Below are 13,457 nucleotides of genomic sequence, written 5' to 3' on the forward strand. Positions count from 1 at the left end.
TGAACAGAGTACCCTTTAAAGGATCAGATAAAACTCCATATGAGTTATGAAAAGGTAAACAACCATCTTATGATTACTTCAAAGTGTGGGGGTGCTTGGAAAAGGTGTCCATCCCTCCTCCTAAGAAAAATAAGATAGGACCCAAAACCGTTGATTGTGTTTTTATAGGGTATACTGAGCATTCTAGTGCTCATAGGTTTATGGTTGTGAGTTCTGAAATTTCTGACATAGGGTTGAATACTATCATGGAGTCTAGGGATGCTGAGTTCTTTGAGAATGTTTTTCCTATGAAACGTGATTCTCGAAAGAGATGTTTAGATGATCTCCTAGAATTTCCATCATCCAGTCAGTCATTACCTTTAGAGGAAGATGAACCATAAATAAAACCTAGAAGAGGTAAAAGGGTTAAAACTAAGAAAACCTATTCTGGTTGCATTACATACCTATCCGAGTCTGATCCTCAGACTTATAAAGAAGCCATGACTTGTCCTGAAGCTCCGTGGTGGAAAGAATCTTCAATTAGTGAAATGGATTCCATTCGAGAAAACGGTATTTTGAACTTGTAGATTTACCTCCAGGGTCTAAGGCCATAGGTTGTAAATGGATTTTCAAGAGAAAACGTAATATAGATGGAACTATTGAAAAATACAATGCTAGGTTGGTAGCGAAAGGCTATAAACAGATAGAAGGTATAGACTTCTTTGATACATATTCACCAGTAACTAGAATTAGCTCCATTAGGATGTTAATTGCTATAGCTTTTGTCCATAACCTACAGATACATCAAACGGATGTAAAGACAGCGTTTTTGAATGGTGAATTAGATGAAGAAATTTATATGGAACAACCCGAAGGCTTTGTAGTTAAAGGTTGTGAGAAGAAGGTTTGTAAACTGAAGAAATCTTTGTATGGATTGAAACAAGCACCTAAACAGTGGCATGAGAAATTTCAGCATGTGATGATTTCTAGTGGTTTTAGAATTAATGAATCTGATAAGTGTGTTTATACTAAACTTGTCAAGGATGCCTGTGTGATTGTATGCTTGTATGTTGATGATATGCTTATACTAGGTACAAACATGGATGTTATTAATACGACTAAGAAAATGTTGAATGAGAACTTTGACATGAAATACTTAGGACCCGTTGATGTCATATTAGGGATGAAGATTAGAAAAACTTCTAATGGCTATAGTCTGAGTCAGCCTCATTATGTTGAATCCATACTTAAGAAATATAATCAGTTTGACTGTAAACCTGTTTGCACTCCATATGAAAATTGCTTGTATGTTGATGATATGCTTATACTAGGTACAAACATGGTGTAAGACTTGGAAGGTTTCAATAATGATTATTTCAATATCTTGAAAATTGCTTTGTTGCTAATAGTGTGTGAAAACGGCTATTGACATTATAGAAGAATGTTTCAATGAATAAAGAGTTGATGATGTAACCATCTTTGGATATAAGTATATATAGTGTATAAGTCCATAAGGCGTATGTGTGTATATGAATTTGGTGAAGGAGACAGGTTAAGTATGCGTACCCGTATGCATACTGGCGGAAGTTCTCAAACCGAGAATTTCTGCTGAGTTTGGTTTTGGAAAAACTCTTAACTAATCACCTTAAGTATGCGTACGGGTACGCATACTGGCGGAAGTTTTTGAACCGAAATTTTTTGTTGAGTTTGGGAATTTCACAAACTCAAAAATCTGGTTGTTTAAGTACGTGTACCCGTACGCATACTTACGCTGGTTACTTTGTCAAATCGGTCAAGTCCATGAACTTAAACATTTAAATCATAAGGAATGCAATCTTTGCAAACCGTGGATATAATGTTCATAATTGATTCAAGTGAATCAAACCGATTTGATTTTAATTGTGTTTTCTAAACAATTGAACAACTCTTAACTAGTTTCATTTGAGTCATTTGAACTAGTTATGGTTAAGATGAATAAGGTTGATATGAGAGTAATCATATGGCTAACTTCGGTTAACTATTTGTGAACCAACATGGTGTACAAGTTTAGGTACTATTACATAAACCTAAATGAGGGTACATTTAATTTGTGTATAACAAGCTAAGTTCAATCTAACGGTTGAAAGATATTAGCTTGGTTGAATCAGGTTTTTCATCTAACGATGAATATTAAATGCTTTGTTACCAAGGTAACTTGGATTGCAAACCCTGATTTGAAACTATATAAAGGAGAACTCTAGCAACTGGGAAACCTAATCCCCACACCTCCTGTGTGTTACTAGTTGCATAACTAGAGTCGATTCTCCTTTAACCTTAGGTTTCTTCTCGAGACCCTGTATGTTAACGACTTGAAGACTTCATTGGGATTGAGAATCCAGACCCAGCTATTATCTTTGTAATTGCTTGATCCGATCTTGCTATTTCTATCGTGTTGAGTACAACTGAAATAATTGGCTCGAGATTTTATATCTCCGATAGTCAAGATAGAAAAGTAATCACCGGAAAATCGGTGCTGACTCAGGCGAAAAATCGTTTTGACTCGGTAATTTTTTCTTCGTTTCTTTTCGTTTTTTGTGTAAGAATCTTCATTAATTCAGGTGTTTTACTAATTTCTCCGATGATTGGTGGTCATAATCATCTATGTTTAGATGAAGTAATTAAGTTTCAATGTCGGAAATAAGAGTAAATCGATCAGGTGAAACTAATTCGAGATCCAAAACAAAAACAGATGATAAATCTGAAGATATTCATTCTCAGGATACAAATAAGGTAGATGGATTCGTATCATTCATTCCATATGATGATATTGATGAAAGTTTAAAGGAATGGTAATTTAGTTTAATTGGTAGATTGGATTTGGTGAATTTAAAGTTTACAATTGTTGAATCTTCTTTAAGAAGACAATGGAGTACTTCAGGGAAAGTTCAATTAATACCTATTGGTAAAGGTTTTTTCATAATCAAATTGGAAAATGAAGCTGATATGAAATATATTTGGGATGGAGATTGGGTGGTGGAAGAACAGAGTCTCAAAATTAGGAAATGGGAACCGAATTTCAATCCAGAATCACTAAAAACATCAATGGCTTATGTATGGATACCAATTTTCAGGTCTGAGTATTGAATATTGGAAGGAGAGATATTACTTAATATTGGAAAGGCTTTAGGGATACCAATTAGGGTTGATGAGAATACACTCAAAAAGGAAGTATGTTTTTATGCAAGTATTTTGGTGGAAATGGATCTTTCTAATGAAATCCCAAGCAGGCAGTTAACATTCCCAATCTTCCTAAGTTTTGTTACCATTGCAAGATTGTTGGTCACTTCACTGCAGAATGTAGAAACAAAAGAAGAGAGAAAGACAAAAATGAAGTCAATGCACCTAAGGATCCAAAGAAAGTTTGGAGAAAAGTTACTCCAAAGAGAAAAAATCAAGATACTTCAGGTTTTGATATATGTTATCCAGTCAGTGAGATTGGAGAACCAAGTACACCTACTAATCATAATTCTGATAAAATTCAAGAGAAAAATATCAATTCAGGTAAATTTCATGTCTTACAAGAACTGAATGAAGAAACATTTAATTCCCATGTTGAGTTTCCCTTTATTTCAGTAGCAAACATTTTAATTAATGCATCAAGTGCTCCATCTGTTAATAAAGTCTGTAATATTGTACCACATGTTGGGAAAGGAGATGGAAAAGGTGATAGTAATAGCAAGGCCACAAAAGTAAAGCAGAAAACACAGGGAGGCAATGTTACTACTAGACAACAAGCAGCAAATTTAGTTATCAATGGCGGTAGAAAAGAGGGCTTGAGAAGAAATACTTCTCATCCTCAAAACTCCAAATGAAAGTAATATTCTTGAATGTCAGAGGCCTAAGAAGAGTGAAGGCCAAAGACAAAATTAGGAATTTAGTTCACTCCTTTAATCCATCTTTAGTAATACTTGCTGAACCAAATGTCTTTTATTCGGTATATTTTGTTAAAAAATTGAAGTTACCAGGAATGCACTATGAAGTGATACATAATTAAAGAAAAAATAGGAAGGGTAACATCTGGATTTTTTGGAATTCTTCATTACAAAAACCTTCTATTATTTCCTTATCTGATCAAGCAATAACAGTGGAGGTGGGAGATACAATTATTACTGGTATTCATGCTGCAACATTAACAGTTCAAAGAAGAAGATTATGGGAGGAATTAGTGGATATTAGTCTGATGAATAAACCATGGTTAGCACTGGGTGATTTCAACACAGTAATGAGAGAGTAAGAAAAGAAAGGTGGTTTAAGACCTATGAGGATTGCCATGTTGGAATTCAATAATTGCTTATATCAATGTGGTTTAATACAGGATCCTAAAACTGGTTTAGACTATTCCTGGTGCAACAACAGAGCTGGTAAGAAAAGGATTTTGTGCAATCTTGATAGAGTTGTCTTTAATGATAAATGGTTACAGAAATTTCCAAGTTGGGGATATAAAGTAGGAGTAAGAAGTATCTCTGATCATAGTACATTATATGGGGAAAATGCTGATATTCCAAAACCTAATAACATTCCTTTTAGAGCTCTAAAGGTTTGGAAATCTCATCCTAATTTTTTAGAGGTTATTAAAAAGTCTTGGGAACAAAATATGGATGGCAATCCTATCTTTGTTTTCATGAGCAAAATGAAGAGAATGAAAGTTGACTTGAAGGAATGAAATTGGTCTACATTTGGTAATGTTAATAAAAAGCTGAAGCAGGCAAAAGATGAGGTTATGGAAGCAACAAGTGCATCAGATAACAATCCCGAGGATACTGTTCTGTTAAATAAATTAGTGACTGCAAGGGGAAAACAGGAAATTCTTGAGCAACAGCAGAGAGAAATTATTCAACAGAAATCAAGAGTTATGTGGCTGAAAGATGGTTCATCAAATACAAAATTCTTCCACATTGACATGAGGATAAGACAATCTCAAAATATGATTACTGAACTTGAAAATGCATCGGGTACTATCATAACAGATCATAAGGAAATTGCTAAGGAATTGGTTAACCACTTTGAAGACAAATTTAAAAATCAGGAGGTAAATACAGAAGAGGGTATATTGGATAATGTCCCAAAATTGATGACTGAACAAGATAACTACATGATGGACTCTATTCCTTCAGAAGAAGAAATTAAAAAAGTTGTATTTGAACTAAATCCTGAAAGTGCTCATGGACCAGATGGTTTTGCATGATGGTTTTATGTATTTTCATGGGATATCTGAAAAGGCGAGGGTAGCCAAATATACCTCAAGCTAAAACTTTTCCTACCTATAAGTCCTTTCTCCGAAAGTGATTGTTTATGGACTGAGTCGAGACAATACAACTAATCGGTTCACACTTCGTGTGATCGTCTATGGATACTAGATCGAGACAATACAACAACGAAGTACGTTTACTTGATACAAAGGTTCGGACTTAACCAAACACAATAGGATTGCCTATCAAGTAAATAGGAACTAACGTTTTTGTAATTTACTCTAATTATAATAAAACAATTATAATGCAGAATATAAAAGTAAATGACACAGTAAGATTTCGTTAACGAGGAAAGCGCAAATGCAGAAAAACCCCGGGACCTAGTCCAGAATTGAATACTCTCAGGATTAAGCCGCTACACAAAATTACACTAACTTTGTATAGTTGAGACCAAGTAACTAACTCTATAGTTCAGCTAGTTCCTTCTGTATTCCCACGCCTCCAACTTATAAATAAGTCACGTACTTGGAACAATTCCTTTGGTTCGTATTCCAAATAGTAAAGGAACAACAAATCTGTTTGGTATCAACTCTATTCAACCAAGTGATATGAGTCGGACAAAGGCTCTTCCGTTTATCTCAACATAAACTCCTTCGTTAAGTCCTTAGATCTATCTTATATTAAATCACCCCAAAGGTAATCATTTAAGATTAAGCCAACAACACCTTTAATCCGAAGAATCGTTTTGATGCCGATCTACTCAATTAATCAATCCAATCTACCACAAGGATAAACTGATTATTAATTGGATCCTATTTTACCGAAACAAGTATTGTGCACACCAAAGATTATAAAACCCAAGTCAGATCTTAAATATCTTCTTTGTCTTCAAATCTTCTTAAATCTTCAATAAAAACCTGCACACAATCACTTGAATATCTTGTGATCAATCACGCACAGAACGGAGTCTGTTAACAATGGATTATCACAAGATCGTCTTTAGAGCTAACAACAGTCTAAAGATCCCTGTCGTAACTCTGAACTAGTTTGAGTGAATCTTATATCATAAGAGAAGATTCTCAAGAATAAACAAACTAGGTGCAATCATATTTCAACCACCGTTAGTCAATCAAATCAATCGAAAACAAAAGATAAACCGCAATTATCTAGTTTCCCACCAACGGTACACGCTAGAGCTTCTCAATCCCAAAGAAGACTTTAAACTGAGCGGGATATTTTGCCTAATTAGGTTACTCTCCTATCCGAATAGGCGGCTACACCAGTAACAACAACAAAAGAGTAAATTTGTTGTTAGGAAGGATTAGTTTGCTAGAAAGGCAAACTTCGAGTATTTACAGACAAGGAAGTTTGGACACCAAGGAATTTCCAAAACCGAAAATATTCTCAAGATATTCATTAAAGCACAGATTTGTTTTTCATAATTCCTGTAAATGCTCTGTCCAAAAATAATGATCGAAATCTCTCGGAAAATCTAATTAGTAAATGCACATTACTAATTCTGTAATTTCCCTACAAAATGAAATTAATAAGCTTAATTAAAAGATTCTTAACTTACTTATGTTTCGATCCTGGGATTCTCTTCCCTTAGTCGTTAAGGAATATCTTTGAATAATTAAAGAAATAAACATTCATAGCACGTGTTCAAAGTTTGTCGACATCTTTACTTTGTAAGTTCTCTTTCACACTTACAACCTTGAAACCGATTTTCCACACTTCCAAACAAGTTTAGAATTGGTTCATCTGAATTTCAAGAACTATGTGATTGATCAAACCAACATTCAATCACAATCATGGGTTTACGGTTCTACCAAAACAAGTTTCGGTTCTACTTCCAAGTGAGTACTGTGCATAGTCACACTAGCTTTCCAAAAATTAGGTTGACTAGGTACTAGGATCGGTTCCCCACATATATATGGTATCTAACTTATATGTGTTGCACATGTCTATAGGATCGGTTCCCCTTTGCCTAAAAACGTGTTGCACATGTCCATAGGATCGGTTCCCCTTTCTGTTATAAACCTTGTTGCACCCCATACAAGGATCGGTTCCCTTTGATGTACTGCACCCCTTACAAGGATAGGGTCCCCTTTCCTTTTAATTGGTCTTACATACAAAATACGATCATACCACAGGTGATTACTTAAGATCGGTTTTACTAATAAAAGTTATACCAATACATAAGTCGAGCCTTTGTGAATAGTTCTACCAAGAACAAAACAAGTTGTGAGCGGTTATACTCTATCACACATATTGGTTGTTCATAAGATATGCAACGAATAACAAAACCAATAACACCTGGAAATTTCCTTTTCGGTCCACAAACAAGTTTATGAACTTACTTCCTTAGAACACATGTAAACAGTGTTCCCTAGGATGAAATCCTCACCTCATACACATACATAATCACAATACCATTCAAATGATTATGGCGATGTCTTATCTACAAGGTTTAATGGTTAAGCAATAAACCTCGTATTGTATTCCTTAATACTATGTCTATCTAGAGTTCAAATATGCTTCGCAGTTATGTTTTCAATATGCACGACTTGAAAGATACGTTAGGGAATGAAACAGTTCAAGTCAAATATCACTAACCTCAAGCGGAAGGATGATTGTTGTCATTGTAGCTCCTTGCTTCTTCACATCTTCAAGACTTCGCAATAGTTGTAATGTCTCATATCCTAATAATTTCAAGCTAACCTATACAAAGTTGACTCTAGTACATAATCAAGCGACTCTTAACATGAGTTTTGATTCACTAAAATATGACAACCAAACTTGACATACCAACGCTTGGTGGGTTCAATCGAGCAATGATCTAACAATATCATTGGTGCAGAGTTAACTAAATCTATACAGTTCTGTTGGAGGAAAGGATTTATACCCCCAGGATTAAATGCAAATTTTTTGAAGCTACTTCCTAAAGTGAATAATGCAAAAAAAAAACAATTAAGACCAATTGGACTTATGAAATGATATTCACAAAAAATTTGGCAACAAGATTGAGGAGAGTTATAAACAAAATAGTGTCACCACAACAAGGAGCATTTATAAAGGGGAGAACCATTCAGGAGCATATTGCCTTAGCATCTGAAATGATAAATGAAATGGGAGTCAAAAGAAGAGGAGGGAATTTTGGATTAAATATATATATATCACCCAAGCATCTGACTCACTGAGCTGGAATTTCATGTTTCAAGTTTTAAGTAGATTTGGCTTTACAGATAAAATGCTTCATTGGTTAAACGTATTACTACAATCAGCTAAAATATATGTTCTAGTTAATGGAGGACCAGAAGGTTATTTTCAAGTTGAGAGAGAATTGAGACAGGGTGATCCTATCTCACCACCATTATTTGTCATTACTGAAGATATTCTTAGTAGAAACATTTCTACAATGATACAAGATAGAAGACTAAAGTCAATGGTAAACAGAGAGGGGATTCAACCATCTCATATATTTTTTGCAGATGACATTTTCCTCTTCATAAATGTAGAAAAAAGAATGTCAGGAAATTAGTGAATCTGCTGCAAGCATATCAAAATGCATCTGGTCAACTAGTAAATTTGAAGAAGAGTAAAAATTTCATTGGAAGTACTAGTGAAACAAGGAGATTACAGATTGCAGAAGAATGCAAAGTTACTTTGGCTGATTCCCAGATAAGTACTTGGGAGTAATGTTGGTACCAGGTAATATCAAGTCCTATCATGTATGGAATGTGATAGAAATGATGCATGAAAGATTGGCATGATGGAAAGGAAAATTGCTATCATTCAAATAAAGACTTATTCTGATCAAATTTGTGATGTGCAGTCTGCTAATTTATTCAATGTCAGTGTATAAATGGCCAAACAGGGTAATAAAAGAGTGTGAAAAAATAATAAGAAACTTTCTTTGGTCAGGGGATCCCTTAACTAGTAAAACGATAACACTGAAATGGAATAACACTTGTGCTCTAATAAGTGAAGGAGGACTTGGTTTAAGGAGATTGGAGGTGATAAATAAAGATATTTTAATGAAGCTATTCTGGAAAATACAAAATGGATCAGATGATTGGTCTAAATTCTTTCAGTCTAAATTCAAGAATAAAAAGAGGGAACGGATTACATACTACAAGAAATCCTCAATTGGGACAGGTATAAAATGGGTAATTGATGAAGTGGAAGAACATACAAGATGGATAGTTGGAAATGGCAGGGACATATCTGCATGGAATGATAAATGGGTGATGGAGAAATCATTGAAAGAAATGCAACTGAAAATAACTACATAAAGAAATGTCCTGACATGAAAGTTTCAGACTTTATATTAGATGGAGAGTGGATCTTACCTACTGAACTTATAGAGATGATTGAAGTAAATGACTTACATGTCACAAAGGGTGATAAAGACAGAAGAATATGGATTGATATAATAACATGGGAATTTACAGTATCTTCTGCAGTGGAAGCCATCAGACATAAATTTCCTCAATTGCATTGGACTAAAAGGGTATGGAATAACTCTGTTCATCCAAGTATAGCTAGTAATGTATGGAAATTAGATAGAATATAATTGCAACTGATGATAATATGAAGAAAAGAAAGTTCAATATGGTTTCAAGATGCATTTTTGATGTGTTGTAGAAGTGGTAAATAAAATTCGTTCAAATCGGACATGTAAAGATTGATTTTAGATTTAAGTAGAAGTAATAACAATTTTACGAGAGACCGAGACTCAAGATTCCACCAATAAATTCATTCATGCGATTCATATATTTATTCTAGACAACTATAGCTCAAATGGAATATTGACTCTGTTTCTTTGCCAAGTTAGATTTTCGGAAAGCAACGAGTGTAAATCTAAAGCATGGGATATCAAAAGGTTTAACCTAAGTATAACCCATCAACTGAAATCACAACCATTCAATAAAAGCCATAAAACAATTAATAATCCATGCAAAAAATCATGAAAGAATTAAATATAATTACCACACGCATGAAATATGGCTTCCTCCATCATCCTAGTGTTGGGGTTTAGCTCCTCATATTATTTACGTGCTCAAAATAGTTGTTCATAGCTCAAATAGGTGAAAAACAAGAGAAAACTAATAAAGCAGACAGTTTGCAACGCTGTAATAACGTTACAAACAGCTGTTACAACGGGTGTTGAACTGTTACATAGAAAATGACAAGCTTATGATATATGTGATATGTTGAACAACGATACTTATGTTGTGTTGTTTGAATAAGACTGCCTCTGCGACTGTCCTCGCTTGTCCAATGTTCTTCAGCGTCTCTTCTTCACCAGCAACAGGTGAATATTCCTACAACTTCACCTGAGCTTCTCTGCTCCGACTCTATCGACCCCAAACTCTCGACCATCTTCTGTGAGACTCGAACAACTCTTTTTATATCATACAGGGCAAAGAAATACCGATAATATCTCTCTTTTTCTTTGAGCAAAGGTCTCGGCAGTTTCTCTCTTTTTCTTTCTCTTTTCTTACGCGGCTCCCGTTCAATTACAACTTCCTAACCTTATCAAATCTCACATCATATAGTGTCCTTACTGATACTCCACGTACTTTCCATTCCAAAAATAACGAAAACCAAAAACGAGAAAAACTCTCCTCCCCTATTTCATCGAGATAACTATGGACATTTTCCTTCTTTGATCGACTTCAACACGTGTAGCCACTCTGTTTTGAAGTAACAAGTTAATAACAATCTAAATCCCGTGAAACTCTCCTCTCAATTCCCAGGTAACTACCATATATAACTCGGAAAATGTATCCCGAGAATCGTTATCCCTGTTTCGTGAAAATCTTCCATCTCTTTGATTCCGAACCTAGTAGCAACCGTGTCTTGATGTACAGGCCCAAAGCGACCCATATCCAATACCGAATCCAAGAAAATCTTGATCAGTTTATGCCCTGAAAATTTCGCAGAAAACTTAAAATTCAAACTTGCTTTTCCCGCCAAAAAGATGGGAAGAAGATGGGGCGCCCCTATCCTCTGATGGGGTGTCGATAGTAGTCTCCATGGAAATGAGATGCTCCTTATCCAACTGAGGGGTTCCTTTAGCAATTCCTTTTGTGTACCTTAAGTGATTTTTTGGGGTGTAAATATAACTTTTCTGGGGTGCCTCCAACGTATTCCTCGGGTGCCTTTAGCACATCTTCTGAGTGCTTTTAGTAATTTTCTATCAGGGGTCCAAATACCACTTTTCGCGCTAATTTTTCCACACAAGTGTATTTCTCCAAAAACACCTACAAAGATTTAAAAAGCCATAATAAATATAAAATCGAGCATTATAATTACACTGAATTGAGACCATATCAGACACAAAAATGTGCCTATCAAATACCCCCAAACTTATTATTTTCTCGTCCTCGAGTAAATCAAATCTACAAAATAAAATCCTAACTCACTGTCGCAGGCATCGTCGGTTGCATTTAGCGTATGCAACAAGCCTTTAAATCTCTAGGTGGCCCTAGGGTCCGAGTTATAGTCTCGGGAGGGCTTGCCAGAGATATACCCACAAAACCTTTACTCCAGACCCTACCTGTCCACGCAGAACCTTGGAAGGCACTAAAGAATCTCCTTGGTTGGCATACTCTCATTGACTACAGGAGGAAGTACCCTGATGAGAAATTCCAATTGTTGTACACGAGTTTGCACTCAAGCATACTAAAATTCATATATAAGTGACACAGTTCTACTCAGATAGTTTCTGGACATCATAACCAGAGTCAACCAATCACATGGATAGATTAAGAAGACGGATGTAGAGAAAAACATAGATGGTTTTGATGTTTACTAGGTGAACGGTGTTTCTCATATCTGTCTGAAGGCCACTGCCAAAATGAACCTATCCTAATGGACTGAAATACTAGTCTGACTAATATCAACCCAACTGGCATATACAAGGGAACCAGCGAGTGATAATCCTAACTCTAGGTCAACACAACTGGCATATACAAGGGCACCACTGGTCGACTTTATTGAATTTATTCAGGTTGGTCTGATGGTCTGGTCTCAATTCTTTCTTTTTTTTGTTTTCCATAATAATTTTTTCTTTTTCTTTTTCTTTTTCTTTTCCTTCTTTTTCATCTTTTTTTTGGTATCTCAATCACTTTATTTCACCCTAACAGTGGTAACAACTTGATTCGTGAGCCCCACCAAATCACTTAAAAACATATTTAAAAGAAAATAAAATAAAAACAGAAGGTGAAAAGGATTCAACGAGATATGGCGAAACTACCATGTTTTTTTTCTAACACCTGAGCTTTGTGCTTTTATGAATAGACTCTTTAGATGTTTTCATCTAATCAGATTGGTCCTTCAACTCCTATAACTAAGATGCTTCCATCTACTTAGATTGGTTAGTGCCGTCCTTAATAAGCATAAATTTCTAGGCTCTGGAGTGTAATATAATGCAACTAAAAAATTTCTCCCATACTCCCAAACTTAAATCTAACATTGTCCTCAATGTTCTAAAGATAAAATGAAAAACATGAACAAGCAGAAACTGTTACCATTTGAAGCAAAAGAGTTAAGGAAAGATATTACCGTGTCGCATGAATATTGGGTTACCTCCCAAGAAGTTCTAAGCTTAACGTCTTCAGCCAGACTAAGAAAGGATTAGTCACCTCATAGAATCATAAAGTAATAGCCGAAATATATGTGGGTCATCAAAACCAAATAAAGCTATTACAAGTAAAATGAATCTGCAACCTGCCAAGAAAATAAACAAATAGAGCACACCCTTGTCTAGTTTCTTGTTTAAGACAACTACATCTAGCTGTGGTTCAGGTTCAGGTTCTATAACTGGGCCCAAATAAAATATTTTCATGGGTTGGATTTCCTCGTAGCTAAGATCCGATTTAGGTATTAGAGTCTGGAAAAACTCAAGTAAGAACTTAGAAGCACATAATAATAACCTAAATAACTTCGGATACTTAAAGTCAATCAGTTTTGACTCACATAATTGACCATGATGAAAGTGGTGGTCAATCTTTGGCAAATGTGTCGATTCTAATCTCCTAAAGTAATTAGGTTTAGTATCGAAACTAAATAATTGACACATCTGAAACTTATACGTCCCCACTCTTGGAAGAAAAATATTTGGTGGGAAAACGAAATCAATCTGGGTATCATATCCTGGGCAAACCACATCAACCAGCGGATGGTTTTCTAACAACTGAACTTCCTTATGGACATCACTAGGTTCAGGAAAACGTGTATGAA

This window comes from Papaver somniferum, chromosome 6, assembly GCF_003573695.1.
Source record: "Papaver somniferum cultivar HN1 chromosome 6, ASM357369v1, whole genome shotgun sequence".
Taxonomy (NCBI): domain Eukaryota; kingdom Viridiplantae; phylum Streptophyta; class Magnoliopsida; order Ranunculales; family Papaveraceae; genus Papaver; species Papaver somniferum.